Source organism: Dendrobates tinctorius, unplaced genomic scaffold (genome assembly GCF_039654945.1).
Source record: "Dendrobates tinctorius isolate UK_male_01 unplaced genomic scaffold, ASM3965494v1 ptg000125l, whole genome shotgun sequence".
Classification (NCBI taxonomy): Eukaryota; Metazoa; Chordata; class Amphibia; order Anura; family Dendrobatidae; genus Dendrobates; species Dendrobates tinctorius.
In genome coordinates this window covers 11,448,666-11,466,634 of record NW_027361793.1, presented here as the reverse complement: position 1 = coordinate 11,466,634, position 17,969 = coordinate 11,448,666, and the positions used below count along the sequence as shown (strand labels likewise).

Here is a 17,969-nt window from a genome sequence, read left to right as displayed (position 1 = left end):
GATTAGTAATGGATAGGTGTCTTATAGTCGCTTCTCCATTACTAAGCCATGGGCTTGATGTCACAGGACAATATAAAGGTGACATCAACACCACGAATATTACCCCACTTGCCACCACTACAGGACAAGTGGGAAGAGCCGGATAAAGTGCCACAATTGGCATATCTTTAGATACACCAATTATGGGGTGGCTGCGGGCTGCTATTTTTAGACTGGTGAGGGCCAAAATCCATAGGTCTCACCAGCCTGAGAATGCCAGGCCGCAACTGTTTGCTTTTTCCTTGGCTAGCTAACAAAAATAGGGGGATCCAACACTATTTTTTTGGAGGGGATCCCACTAATTTTGCTAACCATCATGCAGGGGGCATTTATGCACATGTAATCGAAGTACATGTATCAAAGTACTACTGGCAGTTATAACATGGATGAATATGACACACATCTCTATTCTCTTCATACAGGTAACCAGCTTTTCCAATCTCTGCTCTGAATCCACTCCTGTGTGTCTCCATTCAATGTCAGCAAGCAGTTAATCCTGAATGCTATGTGTTTTCAACTATGCAAGCTTATATCTGGTATATATAATTTTTTTCAACTTACTCTGCTTGTCCCCTTATGTTGTGACGTCAAGAAACTTTTCAAAGTACTTTATGATCCATGTAGTGCTGGACATGTGTTTATCTGACTACAACATTTTATTGGGTCCTGGTGTTTCAATTTAGTGTGATTGATTAACGAGAAGAGAGAGAGAAAAAAAAATCTTAGCCTTAACCTCCTATATATTCAGACATAGCTAGGGGGAGCATTTATGCAGGGGGCATTTATGCACATGTAATCTAAGTACATGTATCAAAGTACTACTGGCAGTTATAACATGGATGAATATGACACACATCTCTTTTCTCTTCATACAGGTAACCAGCTTTTCCAATCTCTGCTCTGAATCCACTCCTATGTGTCTCCATTCAATGTCAGCAAGCAGTTAATCCTGAATGCTATCTATGTGTTTTCAACTATGCAAGCTTATATCTGGTAACCAGCTTTTCCAATCTCTGCTCTGAATCCACTCCTGTGTGTCTCCATACAGTGGCAGCAAGCAGTTAATCCTGAATGCTATCTATGTGTTTTCAACTATGCAAGCTTATATCTGGTAACCAGCTTTTCCAATCTCTGCTCTGAATCCACTCCTGTGTGTCTCCATTCAGTGTCAGCAAGCAGTTAATCCTGAATGCTATCTATGTGTTTTCAACTATTCAAGCTTATATCTGGTATATATAATTTTTTCAACTTACTCTGCTTGTCCCCTTATGTTGTGAGGTCAAGAAACTTTTCAAAGTGCTTTATGATCCATGTAGTGCTGGACATGTGTTTATCTGACCACAACATTTTATTGGGTCCTGGTGTTTCAATTTAGTGTGATTGATTAACGAGAAGAGAGAGAGAAAAAAAAAAATCTTAGACTTAACCTCCTATATATTCAGACATAGCTAGAGGGAGCATTTATGCACATGTAATCTAAGTACATGTATCAAAGTACTACTGGCAGTTATAACATGGCAGTTAGACAGGGCAGGAGACAGGTAAGACATTTATATACATCTACTCCCTGTACATTTGGAGTACAACAAATGTGCATTTGTGTAATTTATATCCTGGCTGCTGCATTCACACACATCCACCGCCCTGGTATTAACTCTCTACACTCCATCCATTTCAGCCCCTTGCTCCTTTCCTCTCCTATGTATAGCACTCACACTCTTTTCACACTGTTAAATTGCACAGATCCAGTCAGTCCCACCATTCAACATAAGAGACGCTCTCACAAATCACTTAACCATCTGCTCACTCTTTCTATCCTCCTCTTAGTCGCAGGAGACATTGCTCCCAACCCTGGTCCCCCATGTTATAGAAAGTCAAACCCCCCGACTGCTACACTCAGAAACCCCTCTAATCTTATTAATATTCCCTGCATGCCATCTGTCTCTCTTAATTGTGCACTTTGGAATTCTTGCTCAGTGTGTAACAACCTCTCCTTCATCCATGACTTCTTCCTTTCTAATTCTCTTAACCTCCTGGCTCTTACTGAAACCTGGATCCAGCAGTCAGACACTACCGCTGCTGCTGCTCTTTCATATGTACATTTCAGGTTATCCCTCAACTACCCTCACTAGTCTTCCCTTCTTTTGAGGTCCATGCCATCAGACTCTACACCCCCTTCTCCATGCGAGTGGCGGTGGTATATCGTCCTCCCGGCCCCTCCCATCAGTTCCTGGATGATTTTGCCACTTGGATTCCACATTTTCTCTCCTGTGACATCCCTACCCTCATCATGGGAGATTTCAACATCCCCATGGCTCTTCCAGTCTCACCATCTGCTACTCACCTTTTATCTCTAACCTCCTCATTTGGTCTTTCGCAGCTTACTAATTCTCCAACGCATGAAGACGGAAACTCCCTCAACTTGGTCTTCTCTCGGCTTTGTGCAGTGGATGATTTTGCAAACTCCCCTCTCCCGCTCTCTGACCACAATCTTCTGTCACTCTCTATCAAGAACTGCCAGGCTGCTCAGGTCACCCCCACTGTCCATACTTATAGAAACACAGGCCATTAACACCCAGAAACTTATGAAGAACTTGCAGTCTTCATTGGCCCTATCTCCTCCCTCTCATGTCCTGATTCTGCATTGAAGCATTACAATGAAACACTTCAAAGTGCCCTGGATGAATTTGCACCCCCTATAAATAGAACACCACAACGCAGACGGCGACAACCCTGGCACACGGTGCAAACACGTTTCCTGCAGCGGTGCTCCAGGTGCGCCGAACGTCTGTGGAGAAAATCCAATCTACACGAAGATTTCATCCATTTTAAGTTTATGCTTAGAACATACAACACTGCACTTCACCTCTCCAAACAAGCCTATTTCAACACCCTCTTCACCTCACTGTCCAATATCCCAAAACGTCTCTTTGACACTTTTCATTCTCTACTCAACCCAAGAGTACAGGCCCCAACCACGGAGCTCCGAGCTGACGATCTGGCCAATTACTTCAAAGAAAAAATTGACCAGATTCGACAGGAAATTATCTCCCAATCACCTCATACCATGCACTGTCCTCCCTCCCCCACTGCAGCTAGCTCACTCTGATTTTGAACCAGTCACAGAAGTAGTAAGCACGCTCCTTGCATCTTCTCGCCCAACTGTTCTCGACCCTCTCCAATCCGGTTCCGTTCTTTACACTCCACTGAAACTGCCCTTACTAAAGTCTCTAATGATCTGCTAACAGCTAAATCAAATGGTCATTACTCCATGCTAATTCTCTTGGATCTCTCTGCAGCATTCGACACTGTGGATCATCAGCTCCTCCTCACTATGCTCTGTTCCATTGGCCTCAAGGACACCATTCTCTCATGGTTCTCCTCCTATCTCTCCGACCGCTCCTTTACTGTGTCTTTTGCCGGTTCCTCATCCTCTCACCTTCCCCTTACTGTTGGGGTCCCTCAAGGATCAGTTCTAGGCCCCCTCCTCTTCTCCTTCTACACTGCCCCTATTGGTCAAACAATCAGTAGATTTGGTTTCCAGTACCATCTCTATGCTGATGACACCCAATTATACGCTTCTTCTCCTGACATGACGCCAGCCTTTCTAGAAAACACCGGCGATTGTCTAAACGCTGTGTCTAATATCATGTCCTCACTATATCTGAAACTGAACCTGTCAAAGAGTGAACTACTCCTGGTGTTTCTTCCCTCTACTAATGTACCTATACCTGACATTGCCATTTCTGTGTGTGGTTCCACTATTACTCCCCAGCAAGAGGCCCGCTGTCTTGGGGTCATACTTGATTCCAAGCTTTCCTTTGCCCCCCACATTCGATCACTGGCTCGCTCTTGTCATCTGCACCTCAAAAACATTTCTAGAATTCGACCTTTTCTTACTTTTGACTCAGCAAAAACTCTTTCTGTTTCTCTTATTCATTCTCGTCTCGACTATTGTAACTCTGTTCTAATCGGTCTCCCTCTTACCAAACTCTCCCCTCTCCAATCTGTCTTGAATACTGCAGCCAGGATCATATTCCTCACCAATCGTTACACCGATGCCTCTACCTTGTGCTAGTCATTACACTGGCTACCCATCCACTCCAGAATTCAGTATAAACTTATTACCCTCACCCACAAAGCCCTCCATAGCTCAGCACCACCTTACATCTCCTCCCTTGTTTCAGTATACCACCCTACCCGTGCCCTCCGTTCTCCTGATGACCTGAGGTTAGCATCCTCAATAGTCAGAACCTCCCACTCCCGTCTCCAAGACTTTACACATGCCGCGCCAATTCTTTGGAATGCACTTCCCAGGTCAATACGATTAGTCCCCAATCCCCACAATTTTAAGCGTGCCCTGAAAACGCATTTATTCAGACTGGCCTATCGCCTCAACACATTAACCTAATCTATCCCTGTGTGACACAGCCAAACGTTTTACCATAACCAGATTTCCCGCATCATGTTCCCACATGCTTTATGCATCCATTAGCCCTCTGTGTTTGTACTGTTACACACTTAACATTATGGCTGGTCCATACAATCAGGGCAACTGTTACCACCCACCTTTCGTGTCTACCTCTTTCCTCATAGACTGTAAGCTCGTGAGCAGGGCCCTCATTCCTCTTGGTATTTGTTATAATCTATGTGATTATGTCTATTGTCAGTACAAATCCCCTCTGAAATGTAAAGTGCTGCGGAATATGTCAGCGCTTTAAAAATAAAATGTAATATTATCCAAGGTAAGCAGACTGCTGCGGCCTGGTATTATCAGGTTGTAAGGTTCATGGATAGTGGATCCTTATCAGCCTGAAATACCAGTCCCAGTAGTCTGCTTTACTCTGGGACTCCATGCCATTTTTTTTTTTTAAATTATTGTTTCTTTATTAAAAAGGAAGGGACCTCTCTCTGTGCTTTCCTCCACTTCCTGTGTCATGTACTTCTGGCTGTGTCACAAGATTCTCCATTATGTAAATTAATACACATGTGTACTGTAGTATAGAGTTGAGCGAAACGGGTCGAAAAAAATTCAAAAGTCGCCGACTTTTGGCAAAGTCGGGTTTCATGAAACGAAACCCGACCCTAGGATGAGGTCGGCCACGAGGTCGGCGACTTACGCGCCAAAGTCGCGTTTCAAAAGTTTGTTTTGCGCTCTTTTTCAGCCAATCAGGATCCACGGACACTGTGGGCAACGTGATGACCTAGGCATGGGTCACCACCATCTTTCAGAAGGGCATGCAAGTGATTGGCTTGCTTTGGTGGGCGTCACAGGGGGTATAAAAGGGCGTGCACGCCGACCGCCATCTTACTTCTGCCGATCTTAGTATAGGGAGAGGTTGCTGCTGATTCTGTAGGGAGAGCGTTAGGCAGGGAAGAAGACAAAAAAAACTGCTTCTGCTGCTAGCGATTTGGCCTGCACAACACACAAGTCACTGTGTGTGCAGTGCAAGGGGAGGCTATATTGTGGTGTATCAGTGGTGTTGGTTGTTGGGCTGCCTTTTAAGGCTTCCTGACACGCTGGCATTGCTGTTTACCCACTGCTCCGCAAACTGCTTTTTTAAAAGCAATCCAATCTCACTTATCCTCTAGTCACTTTTGTCACAGCTGTGCCATCGAGCGTGTCACATAGCGCTCAGATATCAGTGGGCCTCACACAATCCAAAAGTGTCCACTGTCCACAAGTGTGTGCAGAAATTCTAAATCTCCCCTGTCCTATAGACACCTTGTACCTTGTTTTACATTACTATATAGTTTGTTGGATTTTGTCTACATTTCTACCAAAAATGAGGAAGGCTGGTGTAAGAGGCCGTGGAATTGGGCGGGGGTTGGCAGCTGGTAATGATGGTGTTGGTGGTGGATCTGATGGTAGTGGCAAGAGCAAAATAGGACCGAATGCAGGAGGTGCTGACCCTGCGTCATCGTCTGGCTACATAAGGCCTCGAACGCTTAGTTTTCTAGGAGTTGGCAAACCGCTTTTAAAGGCAGAGCATCAGGAAAAAGTTTTGTCTTACATTGCTGACTCAGCCTCCAGCTCTATCGCCTCCTCTTCTTCAGTTGTAAAAAGTAAAAGCACTGAGTCGTCATTGGAGGCTCATGTTCATGAACCACACCTTTCCTTGTGTCCTTCACCCGAACCAAGATTGAAGGATGACGCAGGCCATACTACTGATTACTCCATGGAGCTGTTTTCACATACCATGCCTGGATTATCAAGTCAAATGGTGAATTACCCAGGCCAAGATGAATCTGACATGGAGTGCACTGATGCACAGCCGCTGATGGATGATTCTGCTGGTACATTCACTCAGAGCACTACATTGTCCTCGCAGTGTACAGAGCCAGATTTTGACCCTGATGAGACTCAGGTGCCCCTTCCCGCACACTATACCACCATACATGGTGACACAGAGAAAGGTGCACATGACATAGAAGAGGAGGTGATGGATGACCCAGTTGTTGACCCAGATTGGCATCCATTGGGGGAAGAGGGTGCTGCTTCCAATAGCTCAGATGAGGAGCATCCACAGCAGACATCGACATCGCAACAGCTGTTATCTGGCAGGCCCGGAGCACTCCAAAGACAGGTTCCAAACATCAAAAGAGTTGCTGGACAGCTTGTCCAGAGGGTCAAAAGATCACAGCGTGCTAGGCCGCAAAATGTCTGCCAAAGTAGGAAGAGTGCAGTGTGGCACTTTTTTGAACAAAATCCTCATGATCAGGCCAAGGTTATCTGTAAGAAGTGCGCAAAGACCTTTAGCCGAGGGAAAAATCTGAAAAATTTGAATATCAGTTGCATGCTTAGACATTTAACCAGCATGCACTTGCAAGCGTGGACACAACACCAAACCTCAAGTGCCACATGTGCAACTGATCACAACGAAGGTAGTCAGCAACGCTACATTGTTTCCCCCACTGTAAGCCCACCGGTTAGCACAGCAGCAAATGTTGAGGTGTCGTTGCAAGGCCACAGCAGTCAGGGAATCCCACTGTTATATCAACGAAAGACTGATTCTAGGCCATCAGAAAGAACACCAACTCCATCACCATCATCAACCCTCTCTCAGTCCGCCCTGTCCACCGCTACTTCCACCATATGCAGCTCTCAAGTCCAGCTCACCCTCCCAGACACTATGAGTAGGTCAAGAAAGTACTCAGTCTCTCATCCGCGTACACTGGGTTTGAACGCCCACATTGCCAAACTAATCTCGTTTGAGATGATGCCCTTTCGGTTGGTGGAAAGCACAGCTTTCCGCGAACTCATGGCCTATGCAGTACCACGCTATGACCTACCCAGTCGCCACTTCTTCTCTCGCAAAGCCATCCCAGCCCTCCACCATCATGTGAAAGACCGCATTGTCCATGCACTCAAGCAGTCAGTGAGCGGAAAGGTGCACCTCACAACTGATGCATGGTCCAGTCGGCATGGCCAGGGCCGTTACGTGTCCATCACTGCGCACTGGGTTAATGTGGTGGATGCAGGGTCCACAGGGGACAGCGGTGGTGGGACAGTGCTGCCTAGCCCACGGTATAGGAAACAGTTGGCTGTAGGCGTTCGACCCTCCTCCTCCTCCTCCTCCAGAAGCGAAAGCTCGTCCACAGAGCGCAGTCGTACGAGCACTCCATCTGCAGCTGCCACTGTTGCACACGATGTGTCCCCCTATCGAGCAGCTAGTGGAAAGCGTCAGCAGGCTGTGTTGCAGATGATGTGTTTGGGCGACAGACACACCGCCGAGGTGCTGGCCGAGTACTTGAAGCGACAAACTGAGTCATGGCTGGGCAGTGTACATCTTGAGGCAGGCAAGGTAGTTAGTGATAACGGCCGTAATTTTGTGGCAGCCATAGCCCTTTCAAAACTCAGCCACATACCTTGCTTGGCTCACACCTTGAACCTGGTGGTGCAGTGCTTCCTCAAAAATTATCCGGAGTTAACAGCCCTGCTCCAGAAGGTGCGAAGACTGTGCGCGCACATCCGCCGGTCACCTGTACACTCCGTTCGTATGCAGAAGCTGCAGCGATTGCTCCACCTTCCCAACCACCGCCTCATTATCGACATTGCAACAAGGTGGAACTCCACCCTGCACATGGTGGAGCGGCTGTGCGAGCAGAGGCAGGCCATAATGCATTTGTGGGAGGATACACGGCCAGGCACTTTGAGAGCAGACATGGAGTTGACAGGCGTGCAGTGGTCGAAGCTGAAAGACCTTTGTAAAGTCCTTCAGTGTTTTGAGGAATGCACACGGCTGGTAAGCGCAGACGACGCCATCCTAAGCATTAGCATCCCACTTATGCGTCTGCTCATGCAAACTTTGACGCACCTTAAGGAGCAGGCGTCTGCAGCCACTGTTGATGAGGAGGAAGAGGAGGAGGGAATCCTTGATGACATTCAGCCATTGTCTGCTCAGGGACCTCTACTGGACGAGGTGGAGGAAGAAGAGGAGGAGGAGGAGGAGGATGATTACTTAGGGGAGGAGGATGCATCTCGTGGTGCAAGTGAAAATGTTGGCATGGCAAGGTCTGGTACAGGGTTTGTGCGTGACTGGAGGGATGTGGATTTGCCAGAAAGTGCTCCTCCACCCAGCACTCGCAGTGCATCATTGACACCGGGAACATTGGCCCACATGTCAGATTATGCCTTGCGGATCCTAAAAAGGGACCCCCGCATTGCCAAAATGATGAACGATGATGACTACTGGTTGGCCAGCATCCTGGATCCACGCTATAAAGGCAAATTACAAAACATCATGCCACAGGAGAACCTTGACCTAATATTGGCTAATAAACAAGCAACTCTGGTAAATCGGTTGCTTGAGGCATTCCCAGCACACAGCAGTGGTGATGGTTCTCACACGAGCCGTACGGGCCGGGGGCAGCTTGGCAGAGGTGTTCGTGGTGCACACAGCAGAAGTGGCGTTGGAGACAGGGGTTTCATGACAATGTTGTGGACTGATTTTTCAAATACCGCTCACACAACTGGTAATACTGCATCGATGGAAAGTGACAGGAGACAGCAGTTGTCAACTATGGTTACAAACTACTTTTCCTCCCATATCGATGTTCTCCCACACAGGTCATTCCCCTTTGACTATTGGGCCGCTAAACTGGACACCTGGCCTGAATTGGCCCAATATGCCTTACAGGAGCTCGCTTGCCCATCTGCAAGTGTGCTATCGGAAAGAGTCTTCAGTGCAGCTGGATCAATCCTGACAGAAAAAAAGGACCCGTCTGTCAACCCAAAATGTGGATGATCTAACCTTCATTAAAATGAACCACGCATGGGTTTCCAAGGATTTTGTCCGACCTTCCCCTGATGACACATAGGGTGACAGAAAAATGGCTTGCTTTGGTCCACCTCTTCCTGGGACTTCACCTATTTCGCCTTTTGCATCAGCTGAATGTCCAACATCAACATATGCCACTTTCTAAAACTCCCTAACTGTGCTGCCTCCCCCCCCATGGCCGGGGTCACCACCTAGCGCACGACACCGTGTGAGTGTTGCCCTGGACAGGTAGGTAGGCCGACTCTTGGGCGCGGGCACTGGCACAGGGTCCCTCATAGTGCAATCAAGTGTCTCTGACGGTGGTGGTGCACACCCACCGTCAGACACACCGCTGTACTATGAGGGGCCCAGTGCCAGTACCGACGCCCACGAGTGGGCCCCCCTTGCTTGGGCAGGGCCCCAGCATTTGCAATCTTTACCTCTCCCTGCTCCTCCGCTGTGTAATCTGGGCCGTCAAATCCATACTGTGCCTGACACCGTCTGAGCCTGCCTCCTGAGACATATATTTTGAATGTGTACGCTATCCATACATGTTATCCAGGGATACGGTACCCTTTCTAACCTTTGTGCAATCACGTGCAATCCATACTGGGCCTAACACCGTCTGAGCCTGCCTCATGCTGTATAGACATATATTTTGAATGTGTACGCTATCCATACATGTTATCCAGGGATACGGTACCCTTTCTAACCTTTGTGCAATGACGTGCAATCCATACTGGGCCTAACATCGTCTGAGCCTGCCTCATGCTGTATAGACATATATTTTGAATGTGTACGCTATCCATACATGTTATCCACGGATACGGTACCCTTTCTAACCTTTGTGCAATCATGTGCAATCCATACTGGGCCTAACACCGTCTGAGCCTGCCTCATGCTGTATAGACATATATTTTGAATGTGTTCGCTATCCATACATGTTATCCAGGGATACGGTACCCTTTCTAACCTTTGTGCAATGACGTGCAATCCATACTAGGCCTAACATCGTCTGAGCCTGCCTCATGCTGTATAGACATATAATTTGAATGTGTACGCTATCCATACATGTTATCCAGGGATACGGTACCCTTTCTAACCTTTGTGCAATCACGTGCAATCCATACTGGGCGTGAGAACGGCTGGCGAGCTGTTAAGCAAGCTACAGCACCTGTCCAGACAAGTACAGGGATTCCCTAGCGAGGAGACTTATTTGATTGTTTTCAATGTTGGGACAGCAATTTTTGGGGAGCACTATACTCTGGAGAATGATAGATGGGGCCCACCATACACTGGAACATTCCAAAGGTGGACATCAGACACTGGAGCAGCATTTACAGGGCCCATTATACACTAGAGCATTAGAAATGGGGCCCATTATGTTTGGAGCATTATTTGGGCCCATAAGACAGTGGAGCTTCATCCATGGGGACCAACATATACTGTAGCATTATGTGGAGCTCATCATATACTGTTTCAAACATTATATGGGACCAATGATTCTGTATGGAGAAATAGATGGGCCTCGTCATGAGATGTAAAAAGTGAGGTATTTTTCATTGTACTATACCGCTATTTCTCTGCCGTATCGGAGCATGATGAGTTGTGGTATGTGTTAAAGGGGCGCTCTTTCGCCCAGGGCACATGAAAACCTGCAGCCAGCCCTCCCCCCCCACAACTTTAGCCAAATAACCCCCATTTTTCAGTGCGTAACCTATATTATGAAGTTAATTAAGGTTGACAAGCTTAAGTAAGAATTGATGCTTTTGGCATTCAAATGGGCACTGTAGGTGTGTTTCCTGTCCTCCTCTCACTGCCGACTTTTATTCCCCATTGACTTACATTGGGTTTCGTGTTTCGGGACGACCCCGACTTTTCCCTATAATCGGACGATCTTGCTCGACCCGACTTTTGGAAAAGTCGGGTTTCACGAAACGCGACCCTAAAAAACCAAAAGTCGCTCAACTCTATTGTAGTAAGCTGTGTTCCCGCACTTAATACACATGTGACTAGGAAGATAACGTGGTTTTAAAGCATCTAATGAAAGTGTATGGGTAATCTCCGCTACATAAATTTACATGCTGCATCTGGAAAGAAGTGCCGCATGTCCGTATCTGCAGGTGAGCCGCGGGCATTGGTGCACACATAGTGGGCATGGGATTTCTTGAAATCCCATCCACTATGCTGTAACAACTGGACACTGCAGGTTTGATGCTGTGGATGTATGCAGTGTCCAACCTGCAGAGTTTACTAACCATGTGCACATGAATTTTAGCAAAAACACCTCATGAAAAATAGCCTTGCCAAACCTTGTCCAAAGACTAGCAGGACGCAGGAGGCTCCCAAAGATAAAGGCTGGAGCAGTACAGGTGCCCTCCACTGATGAAAACAGCCACCCTATCACTATAGCAGTGATGATGAAGGTGTTAGCTGCCTAGTGGAAAAAAGCACCCAGATGGAGCTTGCTTAGGTCATAAGGCGAGGCTATTTTTCTTGATGTGTTTTTGCTAAAATTTTACAGGATTTTTAAGCCCTTTTTCCCTGTCTGTGAGCTGTGAATTGATGTTTAGTTAGGTACTCACAATAAAATGGGGATCCTTGACGCTGGGCTGCGAGCTTATCTCTTTTGGCCAAAATAATAACCAGTACCTCATTGAATGTATTTATCATATACATTTTTTGTAGCTTTTTATTGCACTTTTTATAATTTTTTTCAGGATGCAGCTGGGCTCCTTTTTGATGGCTGTGTTTTCTGTGTGATGCATATATAGTGCTGAACAGCCCGCTTTCCATTATAGAAAAAATAAAGACGCGCACTCGTGCTGTAGGAGGAGGTGCTGACTGAACGTGGATATACCACAGGTAAAAGTCAACGGGTAGACAGTCGCACTCAAAATTGAATGTCACTTGCATCAGAGTCATTAAAGGAATTATGATTTTTATTTATTTTTTTCAATAAAACAGAGATCAGATTCCAAACATGAGTATCACACGGTTACGTTTTGACCTATACCTAGGTCTTTCTCAAACCATACTGCAAGATAAAAATGCAAAGAAAAACCACACTAAACAAAGTGATCAAGATAATGTACAAAAGACTAGAGACATAGTGGACATAAATATATATAAAATGAATAAAATTTAAAAAGGGTGTATGCTGAAAAACCCTATAGATACAAAATATATAAACATCTATATATGCACACATAGGACTACACATGGATCTGCGCATACTAACCTCAATAGGAGTGTCAAGGTATATGGAAAGAGGACAATTTTTCAGAGTCCCAAAGTAAGGGCTATGGGAAAAAAAGGAGAGAAAATAAGAAAAAAAAAGGAGAGATAATAAGAAAAAAGGAACAGAGGGTAAAGCAGGGCGCCAGGGGGTGCTGCTGTACTGACCTGTGGCAAGAGAGCGGCAGGGATCTGCGGTGTTGTGGGTGGAGGCAAGAATGCCTCGGTTTATATATGTTGAGAGTCACTATGAGGCTGGGAGGAGGGGAGATTAGTCCCTTACTTTGGGACTCTGAAAAATTGTCCTCTTTCCATATACCTTGACACTCCTATTGAGGTTAGTATCTCATGTTTGCTATACTTTCCTGAGCCAGCCGCTCTCCTCCACCACCCAGCTTTGTTTTCCATTTATCCAAGCACATTATGATTAGTATTGTATATTTGTTTGCCAATAGTCTGCAATATCTCCTATGACCATCTTCTTGTCTTACACTGCATTCCTGTTAACGCGCAGATCCATGTGTAGTCCTATGTGTGCATATATAGATGTTTATATATTTTGTATCTATAGGGTTTTTCAGCATACACCCTTTTTAAATTTTATTCATTTTGTGTGTGTGTGTATATATATATATATATATATATATATATATATATATATATATATAGTCCACTATGTCTCTAGCCTTTTGTACATTATCTTGATCACTTTGTTTAGTGTGGTAAATTTTTTTTCTTTGTATTTTTATCTTGCAGTATGGCTTGCGAAAGACCTATGTATAGGTCGAAACGTAACCGTGTAATACTCATGTTTGGAATCTGATCTGTTTTATTGAAAAAATAAATAAAAATCATAATTCCTTTAATGACTCTGATGCAAGTGACATTCAATTTTAAGTGCGACTGTCTACCCGTTGACACTTTCCATTATAGGCATTTTTAAATAGTCTGCCATCCAGACACTGTGCATCGCACTTTCCTGTGTGACTTATGACCTAAGCAAGCTCCATCTGTGTGCTTTTTCCACTAGGCAGCTAACACCTTCATCACTGCTATAGTGATAGGGTGGCTGTTTTCATCAGTGGAGGGCACCTTTACTGCTCCAGCCTTTATCTTTGGGAGCCTGCTGCGTCTTGCTAGTGCATTAGACAAGGTTTGGCGAGGCTATTTTTCCTGATGGGTATTCACCATAGTGGAGTTTGACGTTGTGGACAGGTGTCTTTTATACCAATAACAAGTTCAAACAGACTACAGGCAATGAGTGGAGGACCGAAGAGCCTCTTAAAGAAGTTACAGGTCTGTGAGACAGAAATCTTGCATGTTTTTAGGTGACCAAATACTTATTTTCCACCATAATTTGCAAAATAAATCTTGCCAAATCAGACAAGGTGATTTTCTGGATTTGCTTTCTCATTTTAACTCTCATAGTTGTGGTCTACCTATGATGTCAATTACAGGCCTCCCTCATCATCTTAAAATGGAGAAATTGCACAATTAGTAGCTGATTAAATACTTTTTTTCCCCACTGTATCATTACCAGTAGAAAAAGTGCACAGTGCAATGTAAGGGGGTGAAGTACAGGAAGAGCCAGGGGAGGGTTGCCTCCTCTGCTCTGTGTCTGGAACCATTGAGCAGGGCAGCAGGTTCCCCGGGGGGACAGAAAAGGAGCCGGGTACCGGAAGAGAGCCGACCACAGAGCAGGAAAAGTGCGCACGCTTTCCTCAGAGCAGCCTGGGCAGCAGTCAGGAGAGGATGCTGATGCAGACCAGGAGAGGGGCAGACCTCCTGTTCACAAGGCAAAGACTGGGGTACTGCACAGAGACTGTAGACAGTGAGTATGTGAGGCGGGGTACTGCAGTGAGAGCAAAGGTGCGTCCTGATCCCTGTGGAAAGACTGAGACCCGCGCAGAGGCCGGTGATGAGACTGTGCCCTGTGCGAAGTCCCGGTAGCCGTGGTGTTAGTGCAGAGCCCCTGATTCCTGTGGAAAGGCTTCACTGTAGAGTTGGAGAGAAGGACTCGGAGCAGAGGGGACCTCGTTTGTCTCATACCCCTCTGGCTCCCACAGTAACCCCTCAGACCCTGGCTGGGGACTGTTAAAGACCACAGAATACAGAGAGACTTCAGATGACAAGCGCTGCTGGTAATTTGGCGCAAACATGGGAGAAGTTCGACTCTTCAATCAAGATCCCCTCCAGACTGATAAGTTCCTTCATAAGAAAACTCCGTTTAATACTGTTTATACCTTTTTGACTGCTTTCAGAACTTGTTCTCATATTACCAATACTTGCACTGTTATCTTGCCAGTATTAATCCCTGTAAATAAACCCCCTCTTTAACTGTTGGTCCATCTGTTCCTTGGTGACATACCTAACACCTGCACTTCATTACATTTGGCGTAGTCGACAGGATGTCACATGATTGCATGGAAGGGGCGGACAAAGCAGTTAGGGAAGGCCCCAGAACCAGCAATTCCCTGGGAGCCATGTTGAATAATTTGCTAAGGTTTCTGGAAACAATGTGATGTTGTGGAGTTGGATGAAGAAAATCCAGGAGCTGTTGCAGATACACCCCCTGGCACCAGCACTGGAGGCAGAGATAGCATTGATGGCCTTAGAGGGGGAGGCACGGTCTCCCCGGGAAAGAAACACTCTGGACAAGGTGCTGCGCATACTTGAGGAGACACATGGGACCCCACTGACAGGGGGACTCCGCATGCAACTGTTTCACCAGGTGCAAAGAGAGGGAGAGACCGTGACTCAGTTCATGAACGCCCTGCAAGAGCTCCATGCTGCTATTAGATGGAAGGACAGTGTAGGCATAGGGTCAGTAGATGTGGTGCTCGGGGATCAGATGGTGATGGGGCTGCGTGATAGAATGATGAAGCAGGCCATGCTATAGTGCCTGCGGGTAAAGCCAGACATGACCTTCTCTGAAGTTGGTAGTGAGGCACGTGCGCGTGAGCAAAAACAGGACGTGATAAGGCCAATGGGAAAGGTACAGAGGAGGGAGGCAACCACCACCGCAGACAAAGTACCCCGATGGGTAGAAGACCTGAGATTGGAGATCAGTCAGTTCTGTGAAGAAATGGCGGCTTCAAGGAGAACTCAGGCAGAGAGACCTGGTCCTATGGTGCGAGACAGAGGAGCTGTTCCCCCAAGAGAAGTTACAGTTACCCAGAGGAGACGTTCTCTTACAAGCTAAACCTGTGGAGAGCCCGGTCACATTGCCCGGTGGTGTCCCAAGCGGAGCCGACCATCCCCACGGCCACCGTGAAGCTAGGTGGCTCCGAGCATGAGGGACACTGCCCGGAGCATGAAGAGCAGAGGAGGAGTAGTAAAAGTCCCACCAGCCTTGTTTCCACGTGTCCCCTGGTCTTGGGCCAAAATCAATGGAAGAGCAGTGCGGTGTCTGGTGGACACCGGTTCACAAGTGACTACCATGCCGGAGGGATATTTCTACCTCACTTCGCAGAGGCACTACAGCCCGAGTGGGGCCCCGTAATCAAACTCATGGCGGCTAATCACTTGCCCATCCCGGTCACAGGGGTGGTATGGATGAACATCAAGGTGTGTGGTAAAGATGTCGGGAGGAAGGGAGAGGTACTGGTGGATGGAGAGGCCACTAAGGACCATACCGTGACTCTGGGCTTGAATGTGTAAAAAGACCTCGGAAGTCATATTTTCAACGAATCCCCAGAACAATTTTTACAACAATGGAGCGACCAAACCCCCCAGAGAAGGGTCTTCCAGCAATTGATACAATCGGCCCAGGTTCAAGAAGCATGTGGTGGTGGCAAGGAACTCGGTAAAGTTATCGCACCTGTCTCTGTCAATCGGGTGTTGCCTCCTGGACAGACTGTACTTCCCCTGCCTATACGAACTGGTATCCCGCTAGAAAGGGTGGAAGTACAAATTGAGCCTAGCAGAGCTGACCAGCTGCCATCAGGAAAAATGGTCGCGTGGTCCCTGGCCACTGTACGGGATGGAACTGTCCTTGTGTGCTGCATAAATCTGGGGGAGACGGATGCCATCTCCCCCCCCCCCCCCAAGAGCGAAGTCGCCCAAGTTCTGGGCCTCACGGATGAGCTGATTCCAACTGAGATAGCACAGCTGACTGCAAAGTCAGGAGACTGGTGGTTGGTGACCATCAAAGCAGAGGAAGTCCTGGATCCCTGACTACTGCAGGAAGGGCGCCGAATTCTGGGTTGCATGCGGGCAGAACTCTCAAAACTGGACCCGCAGCAGGTCCCTCATGTGGAAGCCTTGCTGGAGAAATATTAGGAAGTGTTTGCTAATTATGAAGATGACTTTGGGTGCACCACGGCCATAACCCACGAGATACCCATTGGAGATGCGGCGCCGATCCGGGAACGGTACCGTCAGTTATACCACAGATGTACTAGGAAGTGAAAGGAATGCTGTCACACATGTTGAAGAAGGGAGTTATTCGGGAAAGTCAGAGACTGTGGACTGCTCCCATAGTCCTGGTGAGGAAGGACAGGTCATTACGGTTCGGTGTGGACTATCGCCAACTCAATGCCTGCACCGTGTGTGGGGCCCCCAGGAGTATGGTCGCCACAGTGGCATTACCTTCCTCCTAGGGAGTGTGATGTCATGCTTGGAAGCAATAAAGGGTCTCTCTATCAGTTAAGCACAACACACAGCACGGTTCCCACTCCAGGCCAGCAGAGGGAGCTCTGAACCAAAACTGGGGGAGGATCTGCTCTCTGGGGGCCAGGAAGGGGAAGTGAGTCAGTTCGTGTGAGGAGGGAGAAGTGTGTGGACAGGAGAAGAGCCGGAGGATTGAGCAGAGTTCAGGCTCACTTCTAGCGTAGGGCATGGTCCGGAGTCCGGTCTCCGAGGTTGTATGGATACTGATGTTCCTGCCGCAGAAACCAGAGGAATAGGAAGCTGTAAATGCTCTGCTCCCACATAAGACTCGGAGGCACAACAGCAACGTGTGAGCCAGAAGATGGAGGCTACAGCTGTCTGCCATACGAGGGGGTTCTAAAAGAGAGCAAGCAAAAGGAACTTCAGTGTAACTCAGTACTGCATGTACCTCAGATAAGCGCTAGAAAGGAGACTACACAACCCATCTCCATAGAGAGATTCCAAGGTGCTTCCAGGCTGGCCAACTCCTGTTCCATCTGTAATCTGGATCCTGGACTGTGCTTGCAAAGTAAAGGTAAAAGAAACTGCACCCTGTTGTGTCATTGCCTTCTTCCTGCAACCCCTTCAGCACTGCTACATCTCTGTTTCTAACACTGCACCCTCTTCTTCAACACCTATATTTACTGTCCTGGGACTACAGCTCTACCTGTGGGGAGATATTACATCTTGCTGCCTTATACCATCTGTCCCATAGGATCTGCCTGCAGCGTCGGCTTAACCCCTTCATTGCCGAGCACCACAGGTGGCGTCACGTATCATCCA

At 47.1% G+C, this 17,969-nt stretch overlaps 1 long non-coding RNA gene across 1 annotated transcript in view; it reads right to left on the bottom strand.

Moving 5' to 3' along the window:
* The window catches only part of LOC141047021 (uncharacterized), a 59,990-nt gene extending 47,189 nt beyond the window's left edge, over positions 1-12,801 (bottom strand). Inside the window, exons 1-2 of the long non-coding RNA XR_012219732.1 lie at positions 12,705-12,801; positions 12,541-12,601 (exon numbers count right to left, since the gene is read on the bottom strand). This is a non-coding gene — a long non-coding RNA (uncharacterized lncRNA). The remainder of the gene's footprint in view (positions 1-12,540; positions 12,602-12,704) is intronic.
* Between the last annotated feature and the right edge of the window lie 5,168 nt (positions 12,802-17,969).